We start from the raw sequence: 12,535 nt of genomic DNA on the forward strand, positions 1-12,535 counted from the left end.
CGTAATTCAGTCCATACCGCAAAAAGGACTTCACCACAAATAATTGCACCACTGAACAGCAATTAGGCCCAATTTTTTTTCTACTTTTACACAACACAACAGGCTTTTCAACAGATAAGTGCAATGCTGGACGGCGAATATATTTTTATTTTGCCACTAATACTTGACAAACAGGGCTGTAGAATATATCAGTGCACTGCTAAACGGCAATTAGGCCCAATTTTTTTTCTATTTTTACACTACAAAAAAGGCTTTACAACAGATAAGTGCAAAGCTGGACAGTGAATATATTTTTATTTTGCCACTAATACACGGCAAACAGGGCTGTAAATATATCACTGCACCGCTGAATGGAAATTAGGCCCTAATTTTTATCTACTTTTACACTACACAAAAGGAAAGGATTTTCAACAGATAAGTGCAACGCTGGATGGCGAATATATTTTTTTTTTGCCACTAATAAACAGCAAACAGGGCTGTAGAATATATCACTGCACCACTGAATGGCAAATAGGCTCTAATTTTTTTCTATTTTTATACTACACAAAAGGCTTTTCAACAAATAAGTGCAACGCTGGACGGCAACTATATTTTTTATTTTGCCACTAATACATGGCAAATTAGGCTTTAGAGTATATCACGGCACTGCACGAGGGCAATTAGGCCCTGATTTTTTTCTACTTTTACACAACACAAAAGGCTTTTCAACAGATAAGTGCAACGCTGGACGGCGAATATTTTTTTTATTTCGCCACTAATACACGGCAAACAGGGCTGTAAAATATATCACTGCACCGCTGAACGGCAATTAGGCCCTAGTTTTTTTCTACTTTTACACTACACAAAAGGCTTTTCAACAGATAAGTGCAACGCTGGACGGCGAATATATTTTTATTTCTCCACTAATACACGGCATAAAGGGCTTAACATATAACTGCACTGCACAAGGGCAAATAAGATATACTGTAGAAATATTTCCTTGTAATAAACCCTGTTAATGGCTGTATCAAACAGCACTTGCACCCCAATAACAAGAACGGTTTGCTGGAATGACAGATCTGTATAATAGCAATTTGGATCCCCAGTCAGTGCAGCAAGAGGTAACAGGATTGTTCCGATTACCACAGTCAGTAACCTCCCCTACTGAACCCTGTTCTACATAAATGCTGTGGAATGATTCCTCCCTATCCTTTCCCTGCACTTATAAATAGTTTTTTCACCACAATCAAGTCTTTAATTGCTGTATCAAACAGCATTTCCACCCCAATAACAAGAACATTTTGCTGGAATGACATAGCTGTATAATGGCAATTTGGATCCCCAGTCAGTGCACTAAGGTGTAATAGGATTTTTCCTATTACCCAGTCAACCTCCCCTACTGAAACCTGTTCTACACAAATTCTGTGGAACGATTCCTCCCTATCCTTTCCCTGCACTTTTAAATAATTTTTTTCACCACAATTAAGTCTTTCCTATCACTGTCCCTAGCGCCTGAAGATGTCTCTCCCTGCACTAAGTAAATTCTGGTAAATGGCAGAATCTAAGATGGCTGCCGCTATTTATAGGTCTGTGACATCACAGGGCCGGCTGGCTGCTGATTGGCTGCATGCATGCCATTAAGGGTGATCCCACAATCCCAGAGTTTCTTTCTACATGTCCTCACATGTGCAGAAGCCATTTTAAGAAAAAATGCGATTCATCACCACAAAGCGCGAGGAAATTCGCATTCGGTGCGAATCAAAAATTTTTTGAAATTCGGAACAAATTCCACTTCGGCAGCTTTGATTCGCTCATCTCTAGCCATGAGGACAAACAAAACCGGAATGCACACAGAGTCATTTCCGTTTTTTTGCAGACCCATTGAAGTGAATGGTTCCGCATATGGGCCGCAAAAAAACGGAATGGACACGGTAAAAAAAAAAACTTTCTTGTGCATGAACCCCAATTACAGAATCAAGGATTAACGGTTTTACTTATGTATAATAGAACGTGAACAACCTAAAATCAGCAGCATTAGAACAATTTTTAACCCCAATAAGTGCAGCAAGGTGTCATAGCAATCGCTCCTATTACCCAGGCTTTACACTCTCCTATTGGTCCCTGCTCTCTCCCAATAGTATGGATAAAGTCTCCCTATTATAACCCTACACTATCTTTAAGCTGTCCCTGAACTGTTCAAAAGTAATATTTTGTAAAGTCTTTCTTAATCACTGTCCCTAGTGTCTGTAACATCTCTCTGCACTAAGTTCAGTGGAAAATGGAGGACACCAGACATGATAAGGATTTTTATGGGGGCTGGCTATCTGCTGATTGGCTGGCTGCTCGGCATTATGGGTGATCCCTCCTTCACAGGCTTCTGACTTTCACTTTGTAACATGTGCAGCATCGATTTTAGAAAGAAAAATTATTCGATAATATGCTATACTTGTCTGAAAAAACGGACAAGAATAGGAGATGTTCTATTTTTGTTTTGTGGGGTCTAGGAGTGGACAGCGCACAGTGTATTGTCTGCATCTTTTGTAGCCCCATTAAAATGAATGGGTCCACATCCGATTCATAAAAAATGCTGATCGGACAGAGACTGAAAATATGGTTGTGTGCATTAGTCCTAAGATCGATGTTCTGAAGAAGCTATAAAGTCAATCCAGGGCCTCAACATCACAATAAAGGCTTGTGAAGATTCTTTGGAATCCTCATCCAGTTCCTTCATCCTCTGTAGGTGAAGTATTTTTTGAAGCCATTCAGCGACTCTGATGACTTTGGTTTGAGGTTTTATTATGCACCAGCAGTCTACCAAGAACATGGTTTTATAATCCCTCATCTTAGCCATTCGTGGTGAATTTAGAGGCGGTGACCCCTCCTTAAAGCAGCTTCATAAAATATGTAGTTAAAAAGGTGCAAAATATAATCAGTGTTTAGCCACTTTAAATGGGTTGTTTCAGGATTTTAAGAAAATTTCCTATAAACAGTAAATAATTAACCACTACTTAACAATAAAATCCATGTCACCCCAGCATCATTGCTCTTGTGGTCCATGATGGCCCTGTAGCGATAATATCATGTACATCATTTATAGCCAATCAATGGCCTCAACTGCTGACGCTAGTGATTGGCTGTACCAGTCATGTGAATGATGTACATGACTGCAGAACTGATGGGGACCAGTGTTGCTGGAGTGGCAGACGATTTAACGGTTAAAGTGTAACTGTCATGTTTTTATTTTTATTTTTATTTGATAGGTTATTAAAGCTAGGCATGTACACCTGAGTTAACCTGTCAATGATTGTCAAAAGATCTGTAATTATCTTATAATAACAGCTTTCATTAATGTCCTCTGTCCCTTTTTACTGGTCCCTTAAAATATTGTTGCTATGGCTTATCTGTCCCCAGCTCATTGTAAACAGAAGACAGAGGGATGGTCCTCCACACTGCATGCCTGCATTATGAGCAGGCGTGTCTCTCAGTAATCCAATCTTATTGGCTGGCAGGAAGCTGCTGGATACCGCAAGTGTGTATGTGAAATGAGGGAAGGCAGTTTTGGCAGAGAATCCAACTTAAGAAGATCCTCATATTGTAGGGGTTAAAACAGCTGTAACTAAGGGAAAAGGTCAAGGAAATAAGTGGCATGTGAAGAGACTTCTTTATGCATAATGCTGCAGCAGGAGTAACATATGCTAAAATTGTTTTTTTTTAATGAAAACATGACAATTACACTTTGAGTAACAGTTGTTTGTTTTTTTTATTATATAACATATGCTGATCGTAGACAATTTTTTATTTTTTTAATCCTGAATGATCCTCTAAAGGATAAAATACCAGAGATATGTCTTCTCCCACAGAGATATGTACTAATAGGCATTTATAATTTTTAACAAAGGTGCCACTTTTAAGCTGGAGTAATTTTTGTAAATCAGCTCATGGGAACAAAGTCATTGGCAAGATCAAGGAATCAAGCTCCAGTAGCTCCAAGTATTGTAATTTATGGCGCAACAATTACAGCCAAATTAACAGCTCATTAAGACAATTTAAATAAACAGTTGAAGACTGTGGGACAATGCCTCAATGCTCTCACCACAGGAAAGCAATTATACTTACATTAGTGGATAAGGATGACTAATTAAGAAAACATTGCCTTTAAAAAGAAGGAGCACAACTTGTGCTGGATGTATACGACCTGCGCTTATTCCATATGTCCACTATACATCCACAGCAAAGCAATGTGCATAAAATCAGAACAGAACAGAAGCTAGCAATCTAGAGGCACACGTGGCTATAAGGAAAGGTTAGTTTGACACTTGTCTCGTTATATTACACCGTTGCAGCAAGTCTTAAAGAGAACCTGTCATCAACTTTATGCTAACCTCACCGAGGGCAGCATAAAATAGTGACAGAAATGCTGATTGCAGCAGTGTGTCATTTATGAGCTAAAAGTGGTTACTGAGAACCAGCATCATAATCATTGCAGCCCAGGCCTTGAAAAGAGTCACATCTACCTGAGAAGAGTCCTGGTTATACATAATCTCCTGCTCTCTCGTCCATCTGCTGATGATTGGCAGTTCTCTCCTAGAGAGAAAGAGAGAAAACTAAGTAGAAGACTGTCAGCCATCAGCAGGTGGGCAGGGAGAGCAGGAATCCATGAATAACCAGGACTCTTCTCAGGTGGCCCTGACTCTTTTCCAGGCCCACTCTGCAATGATTGTGATGTTGGATCTAGGCAACCACTTACTTATAAATGACAGACCGCTGAAACCATCTCACCTGTCTCTACTTTATACTGCCGTTAGTATGGGCAGCATAAAGTTGATGACAGGTTCCCTTTTTTTGATGCTTAGAGGTATTATTACTAGAGATGTGTGACGTTATGAAAAATTTGATTTGGCTGCTTTAGCGAATTTCACAATAAAATTTGATTTGTGACGAATTACTTCACGATGTGAATTCCTTTGTATGTAGCAGGCACAATGAGGGGAAACAGCGATTGTATCGTCCCGCATCATTGAACCGCTTGGGTGCCGCATTCATCGCTGATCGCAGTAGCTGAGATTAAAATAAAGGCCTTTCAAGGGCTAATCCAATTTTTTAAAAATGCATACTCCCCTTATCCATTTGATCGCGGCGAGGCCGTTGCGGCCATCTTGATTGAGGATTAAAGATTTTGCGCAGTGAAGTAATGACATTATCACTCTGTGACATCACCCTGTCGCACACATCACCCCACGCAAGATTTTGCTTGGTTTCTGCAATCAAGATGGCCGCAATGGACTTTTCACATGCAAATGGATGAGGTGAGTGTTTTTTTTTTGGTCTTTTTTGCGCCATTTTAGGAAAAATTGATTTGTTACAATGAAGCTCCAGGAAATTGGGATTTGTGGTGAATCTATTTTTTCCTGAATTTTAGATTAGTCAATTTGTTTACCTTCCATTCACTGAACACTAGTTAGTACGTGAATGATGTAAAAAATGAAAATCAGGCATTGTGTAGTACTGTACATTACAATCTCTTTCTAGCAAAAAAACTAAGTTACGCCAAAATGCTCTTCGAGGCGGGTGCCACCCTGGCTGCATCTAAGATGATGGGTATGTGATTTCATGCTGATAGAATAGTGACTCTGGCTGTAGTATTTGCTATGTCTGTACTTGTTAACCTGCTTTATCTCCACTAGCACTTGCACTTTATACATTTTATGTTAGGGGATTTATCAGCTATTTTGCACATATTAGGCCTCTTTCACACTTGCGTTGTTGGGATCCGGCATGCACTTCCGTTGCCGGAGGTGCCTGCCGGATCCGTAACAACGCAAGTGTACTGAAAGCATTTGAAGACGGAACCGTCTTCCAAATGCTTTCAGTGTTACTATGGCACCCAGGACGCTATTAAGGTCCTGGTTGCCATAGTAGGAGCGGGGAGCGGGGGAGCGGTATACTTACAGTCCGTGCGGCTCCCCGGGCGCTCCAGAATGACGTCAGAGCGCCCCATGCGCATGGATGACGTGATCCATGTGATCACGTGATCCATGCGCTTGGGGCGCCCTGACGTCACTCTGGAGCGCCCGGGAGCCGCACGGACTGTAAGTATACCGCTCCCCCGCTCCCCGCTACACTTACCATGGCTGTCAGGACTTTAGCGTCCCGGTAGCCATGGTAACTATTCAGAAAAAGCTAAACGTCGGGTCCGGCAATGCGCCGAAACGACGTTTAGCTTAAGGCCGGATCCGGATCAATGCCTTTCAATGGGCATTGATCCCGGATCCGGCCTTGCGGCAAGTCTTCAGGATTTTTGGCCGGAGCAAAAAGCGCAGCATGCTGCGGTATTTTCTCCGGCCAAAAAACGTTCCGTACCGGAACTGAAGACATCCTGATGCATCCTGAACGGATTACTCTCCATTCAGAATGCATTAGGATAATCCTGATCAGGATTCTTCTGGCATAGAGCCCCGACGACGGAACTCTATGCCGGAAGACAATAACGCAAGTGTGAAAGAGCCCTTAATAGGACTATATACAAACAGAGGATGCCATTTGAGATTCTGGATGGATATAACTAATCGTGCTGTCCAGTGATATCACCCTATTCCTGTGAACTCATCATGTTTTTAATTAAATTTGAATTGTATTGTGATTTATGTGTCTGTTCAATAAACTTGACATTTTGATATGGAAAGGCTCTGATTTTGGTAGGTAATTCGTACTCTTTCTAACAAAGCTAGAGCCAGCCCTGTACCTCCCAACCAGAGATCTCCCCTTTCAGTGCTTAAATTGTTCTGCTAGATTTTTTTTCAGGCTGGCAGCTCATGGGATGTGTCCTTTCTGCTGCATCTCTTTCCCTATCACACCTCAGGGGGTGTGTCCTTTCTGTTATAGATCTTTCACTGTAACTGCAACAGCTTCTCAAGGAATATATGGCTGCTTACAGTTGAAGATTTAAATTGATATTCCGGTTATTTCAAGTAATTTCCTATGTATGCAGCCATCTTCAGAATTCCCATAGAAATTAATGGAGCGGCCGCTCCGATCATTTCAGGGGGGCTGTAGAGGGAAAGTGGCCCCTGCTCTCGCGATTGTGGGAGTCCCAGCAGCAATATCCCCACCGATCTAATAGTTATCTTCTATCCTGTTGAAATAACCCTTTTCCAGTAGCAAAATACTAATAATCTATCGTCAGAATAGGTCATCAGATCCTTGGGGATCCGGCTCTTTTTACCTACACCGATCAGTTGTTTGAAAAGGTCTCAACTCTCCAGTGAGAGCTATGGCCTCCTCACCACATACCAATCACAGCACCATACATTGCATAGTGGCTGTGCTTGGTAATGCAGCCCAGGTCCATTCTCTTTAATGGGCCTGAGCTGCATACAGGCCATGTGACTAATGCATGTGACGTGACGTCACTGACCTTGCAAGAGGCCGAAAAACTCACTGGAGGGCTGTGGCCCAAACAGCTGATTGTCTGGGAAACCAAGAATCGAATCCCCCACCGGTCAAATATTCATGACCCGTCCTGAAGTTGGGTTATCAGTATTGTACTTCTGAGAAACCCCATTAAATGAGTTATACCATGAAAAATAATCTACAGTAGATTTATCAAACCAGCACCTGGACCTGAATACTTTTATAATTGCATGTAATTAAAAATTAAGTGTAGTCACTGAGCTATTCAATAAAATGTCTCTGTACAGCACCACCTACTTTTTGTTCTTTTTCTTATTTCTACATCCACCTCACTGAGGTGGTCGCACGTGCTCAGTTTAAATTTTCAACTGCCACCAGTCAATTCTTCTGTTAGAAGCTGTGGCAGTTACAGGGAAAGAGCTGCAGCCCAAAGAACTTGCCCCTGAGCTGAAAGTAAATCTAGCAGAACAACTGAAGTAGTGAAGAGGGAGTTCTCTGGTTCCATGGGAGGTGTGGGGCTGGTTATAGCTTTGTTAGAAAGGTATTTTCATGTATGATATGTCTGATTTTCATTTTTTACATCAATCATGGCATAACCCCTTTGAGTTTCAATTTAAAGTTTGTTGTAACTATGTAAGGAGTCCTAAGGATAAGTCATTAATATTTCCAGACTCCACATATTGATGACCAACAGTATCAATAATTTATTGCACACAATAAACATATTGGCACTGTATATTCTCCCAAGCCTATAAATCGGGCTGTAGTGGGGCTTCTGACAAAACAGCGTATGGATACACTAGTTCTCATACATAAAAACAATTTAATAGTATTGCCGGCAGCAACAAATGAGATTCATTATTGCATTTTCAAATCAGCTTGGAACATGAAAGCTGAACTGTGATTGGCTGCTATGGGTCCGTAGTTTCTCGACATCTATTAAGAATTACTGTGTAAGCAGACATACACATCACTCTATGCAGTGCCATCCCTAATATTTCGGCCCAGCCAATGCACATTATAACGTTTTGTAACGACTGTTCGTAACTGTGCGAAACCCAGCAGTGACGCGTGCACACAGCATGCTGTAATGGAAAAGGCAAGTCATTTTTTTCCAGTCCTTAAATGAAAAATAACATCAAGTGAATTTGATTTCATTACTCCATGTGACAGTGTCCGGGGATGTAAAGACATATCAAATATTGATCCTCACCAGAAAACCCACAAGAAAGGAGACAATTACTCTGAGAATAAAAATTGGTAATGGACACAGGTATCAAAACAAATTAGACCTATGGGGAAACCATTGATTTAAAGGGGAGGGGGCAGTATTTCTAAGAATACAAAGTCTTACTCCTTAAATAACCATGAAATCCCAACACAGTTGTGCACATTCACTAAAAGTAGATTTGAACAGAGAAAGAGATGAAGTCAGAGCCACAAGGGAGCAAGATGAATCAAAGAACAGGAATACAGAGCTAGATGTCAAAAAGACAATGTAAAGCTGCCACTGTCCACTCAAGAAACGACCCGAGCTCTAAAGACTCTGTATTATCTACACTTCTGAGAGATATGAAAGCCTTAGGTTAGGAAAAAGAGCACCGAAATCAAATAAAGGAATTAGACATGGCTAACCATGTTAGTTAAGGTCTTTTATATGGGACCTCAAGCCTGCCGGAAACATTCAGAAATTTCTGTTAATTTTTCACAATTTCTTGTAGAGACGAGCCTCGGGATTCAGTGTTCTATCACTATATACTGATGTATTATTTTTAAACCCACAATATTTTAGAACCCTTATGTGCACCATAATATAACTGTACTGTACATCATTGGTGCAGCGTAAGTGTATAGAGCTGGATCACATGCTGAGCCGCCTGTACACACGGCAAGTGCCAGTTGTGTGATACAGCTAGCACCCTGCTATAATGACTGGGATCAGAGAGAACAATACTGGAAATATAACCTTTCAGATGCTGCTGTCAATAGCATCCGTGGCATCTAAGTGTTTAGAAAGAGGGAGAGGCCTCCCGCTTCAAAATCACAGGACTCCAATCAGTTGCTATGACAGACTGAAATCTCCTAGGGTCCCAGGCCTGCCATAGCAAGCTACCTGCAACACCATGCCTAAGGCATGGCCTGACAGGCAGCCTGTGAAAACTGTATAAACTGCTATAGCATCTTATTGCAGTCTATGTAGAAGATCACATGGTCAATTCCCCCAAGGGGACTAAAAATTGCAATAAATAATATATATTAATAAAAAATTTTTTTTATTATGTTAGATATAACAATAAATAAAGTATAAAAAATAAACATAACTGGTATTGATACAATGTCCAAACTATTAAAATATAAAACAGTATTTTCATGTACAGTGATTGTCAGAACAAAAATAAATAAATAGCCAATTTGGTGTTTTTTGGTCACCTCATCCTGAAAATAATTGACTAAAAAGTAATTCAAAAATCATACGTACCCCGAAAAGGTACCAAAGCTACATCTTGCTCCACAAAAGACAAACCCTCACCCATCTGTATAGTCAGAAATCTAAAAAAGTTATGGGAGTCAGAATATGGTGATACAAAGAAAAAACAAATATAAAGATTTTTTTAAAATAATAAAACATAATATAAACTATGTTCGTACTCAATAGTATTATATATGTATAAACTTTATTAGCGTCTCCATACGAGACAAATCACATTAAAAACACATAGAAAACAATGGATGGTGAAAAAAAGAGCACACAAGATGACATGGAGCACGAGTAAAACCTGAAATGGCAAATGAATACAAACAATAAATGTGTAAATATAGCACATATGTGCATGTAGGCCAAGCAGGATGTCAAAAATACATATAGTCAGGCAGAACTATAAAAGCTAAGTAAAGATATCCTACATTGTAACCAGGATATAAATATAAAGTGCAAAGTGCAAATATCGCAGAGTACATGGATAACTAAAGCTGAATAGTTCACTATGACGCCATGAACAAAATACCTGTGTAATGCTCCAGCAAGCTAATCATGGAACCATAGAACCTTGCCACAGTGTAAGTAGTAACATATTACTAACCTAATCTAATCTATCCTAATCTAGTGTCAAGTGTTGGATGGTGTGCAGTGGGTATGTTAGTTGGGCAGATGACTGTGTAAGGAGGCTCTATGTAAACTAATAGACGACCTTCCGAGCTTTTTTTCTGCTTTCTCTGTGTGTTCTACTTGCTTTTCTGAACTGTTAACACAACAAATAGCCTCACTTGACTTTTACAGTCAGACCATTCACTGTGACCAGAGAAGGAACGGGAACGAGTGACTCAATTAGAGCATCACACATTACACTGAGAAGGGAATTCCTCTTCTGTGGACATCTTTATCTAGATAAATCAAGTGCTTCCGAAGGATGTAGACCCGGTTTCAGCTCACTATAACCTTCCTTTCTTGAGATAGTCCCCCAAAAAATCATAATACAAAAGCAAATATGCCAGCACCAAATGACCCATATTAGCCAACAGAAGCTTTCAGGCACTTCATTGTTAGCCTTATTGACATATACAAGGTCACATGACCCCTATTGACCAATAAAAGCTCGCAAGCTTTTCTTTCTTAGCTACATTGACAATTACACAGTCACATGAGCCCTACTGACCAAAAGAGGAGCACATGTCCTTCATTCTTAGTCTCAAGGACATACACATAGTTTTACTCCAGGTTACCATACAAACTTGTTATGAGAACATTGTGAATGTCACTGTTATGAGGGCGCTATGGATGTCACTGTTATGAGAACACTGTGGATGTCACTGTTATAAGGTCTCTGTGGAGTTCACTGTTATGGGGCATTGTGGATGTCACTGTTATGGGACGCTGTGGATGTCACTGTTATGGGACGCTGTGGATGTCACTGTTATTGGACGCTGTGGATGTCACTGTTATGGGGACATTGTGGATATCACTGTTATGAGGGCTCTTTGGATGTAAAAGTTATGGAGGCACTGTGGATGTAACTGTTTTGGGGAAACTGTGGATGTAACTGTTTGTTATGAGAGCACTGTGGATGTCTTTTAACAACAAATGAAATATACCCGTGCAAAGCCGGGTCATTCTGCTAGTCTATTTTATCTAAGATTTCCCCTCACAGCATCTGTAAGCTCAACATAGATTACCTATCTATGTAGGAATTGTATCTCTCTCTTCTGACTACTACAAAAGGACAATATTTTTGAAATATTTGAATGTATACTGAAATGAAAATGAGAAAACCATAAATTATTTAAAAAAAAGGTTTCTATGACTTTTCTGAAGGAACTCTCCCGTTAATTACTCTTTAAGTATACCAGTACAAAAACTTTACAAAATAACCTTCTAAAGTATACAAACTATTTATATCTCAAACATGTATTACTTAAATAATCCAATAATCTTAACCTAGAAGTCTGCTCTCAATTCTACTCAGATGTCAACAATACATCCTTTAAAAATTCATCTCGGTTCTAGAGGTCATCTGGATCTGTGTCATGAGCTCAGTAGGCCAGTACCTTACATTATAAGAATAGAAAATAGCATGGCATCTGAACTGGATACCAGTCTGTTGCAACCGAGGTGACATGGTCTCCCAGGTCTCAAATTTATGGAGCTGCCAGTATTTCAGATAGAAATATCTGGTACATGAGTTACTATTGTGTTAGTCCTCTTCAATACATGTGGTCTTCCCCTCTTCCTTTCTCACCGGTGAACTAAATCCGACCCCAGAACTGCACAGCTCCATCCATTGTGTAGTGGACAGAGCTGGTTACTGTAGCAGAGCTCCCATTAAAGTAAATAGACAGATCTGTGTAGTTATGGCACCTAATTCTGCTGCTAAAGCTACTATAGAACATCTGATCAGCATATCGATGACCTATCTTAGGCAAAGGTAATCAAATGTTATATACTGAAGAATACTTAAAAAAAAATCCTTTTAAACTAATGTACAAAAAATGAAAATCAGATCATATAACACATCTTTCTAACAAACCTAAAACCAGCCATGTACCTCGCATAGATCCAGAGATCTCCCCATTCATTGTTCTGCTAGATTTATATCAATCTGGCAGCTCAAGGAGAGTGTTTTGTTCTGCTAAGGGTCGTGTCTCAGCTCTC

The sequence above is a fragment of the Bufo bufo genome, chromosome 5 (assembly GCF_905171765.1).
Source record: "Bufo bufo chromosome 5, aBufBuf1.1, whole genome shotgun sequence".
Taxonomy (NCBI): Eukaryota; Metazoa; Chordata; class Amphibia; order Anura; family Bufonidae; genus Bufo; species Bufo bufo.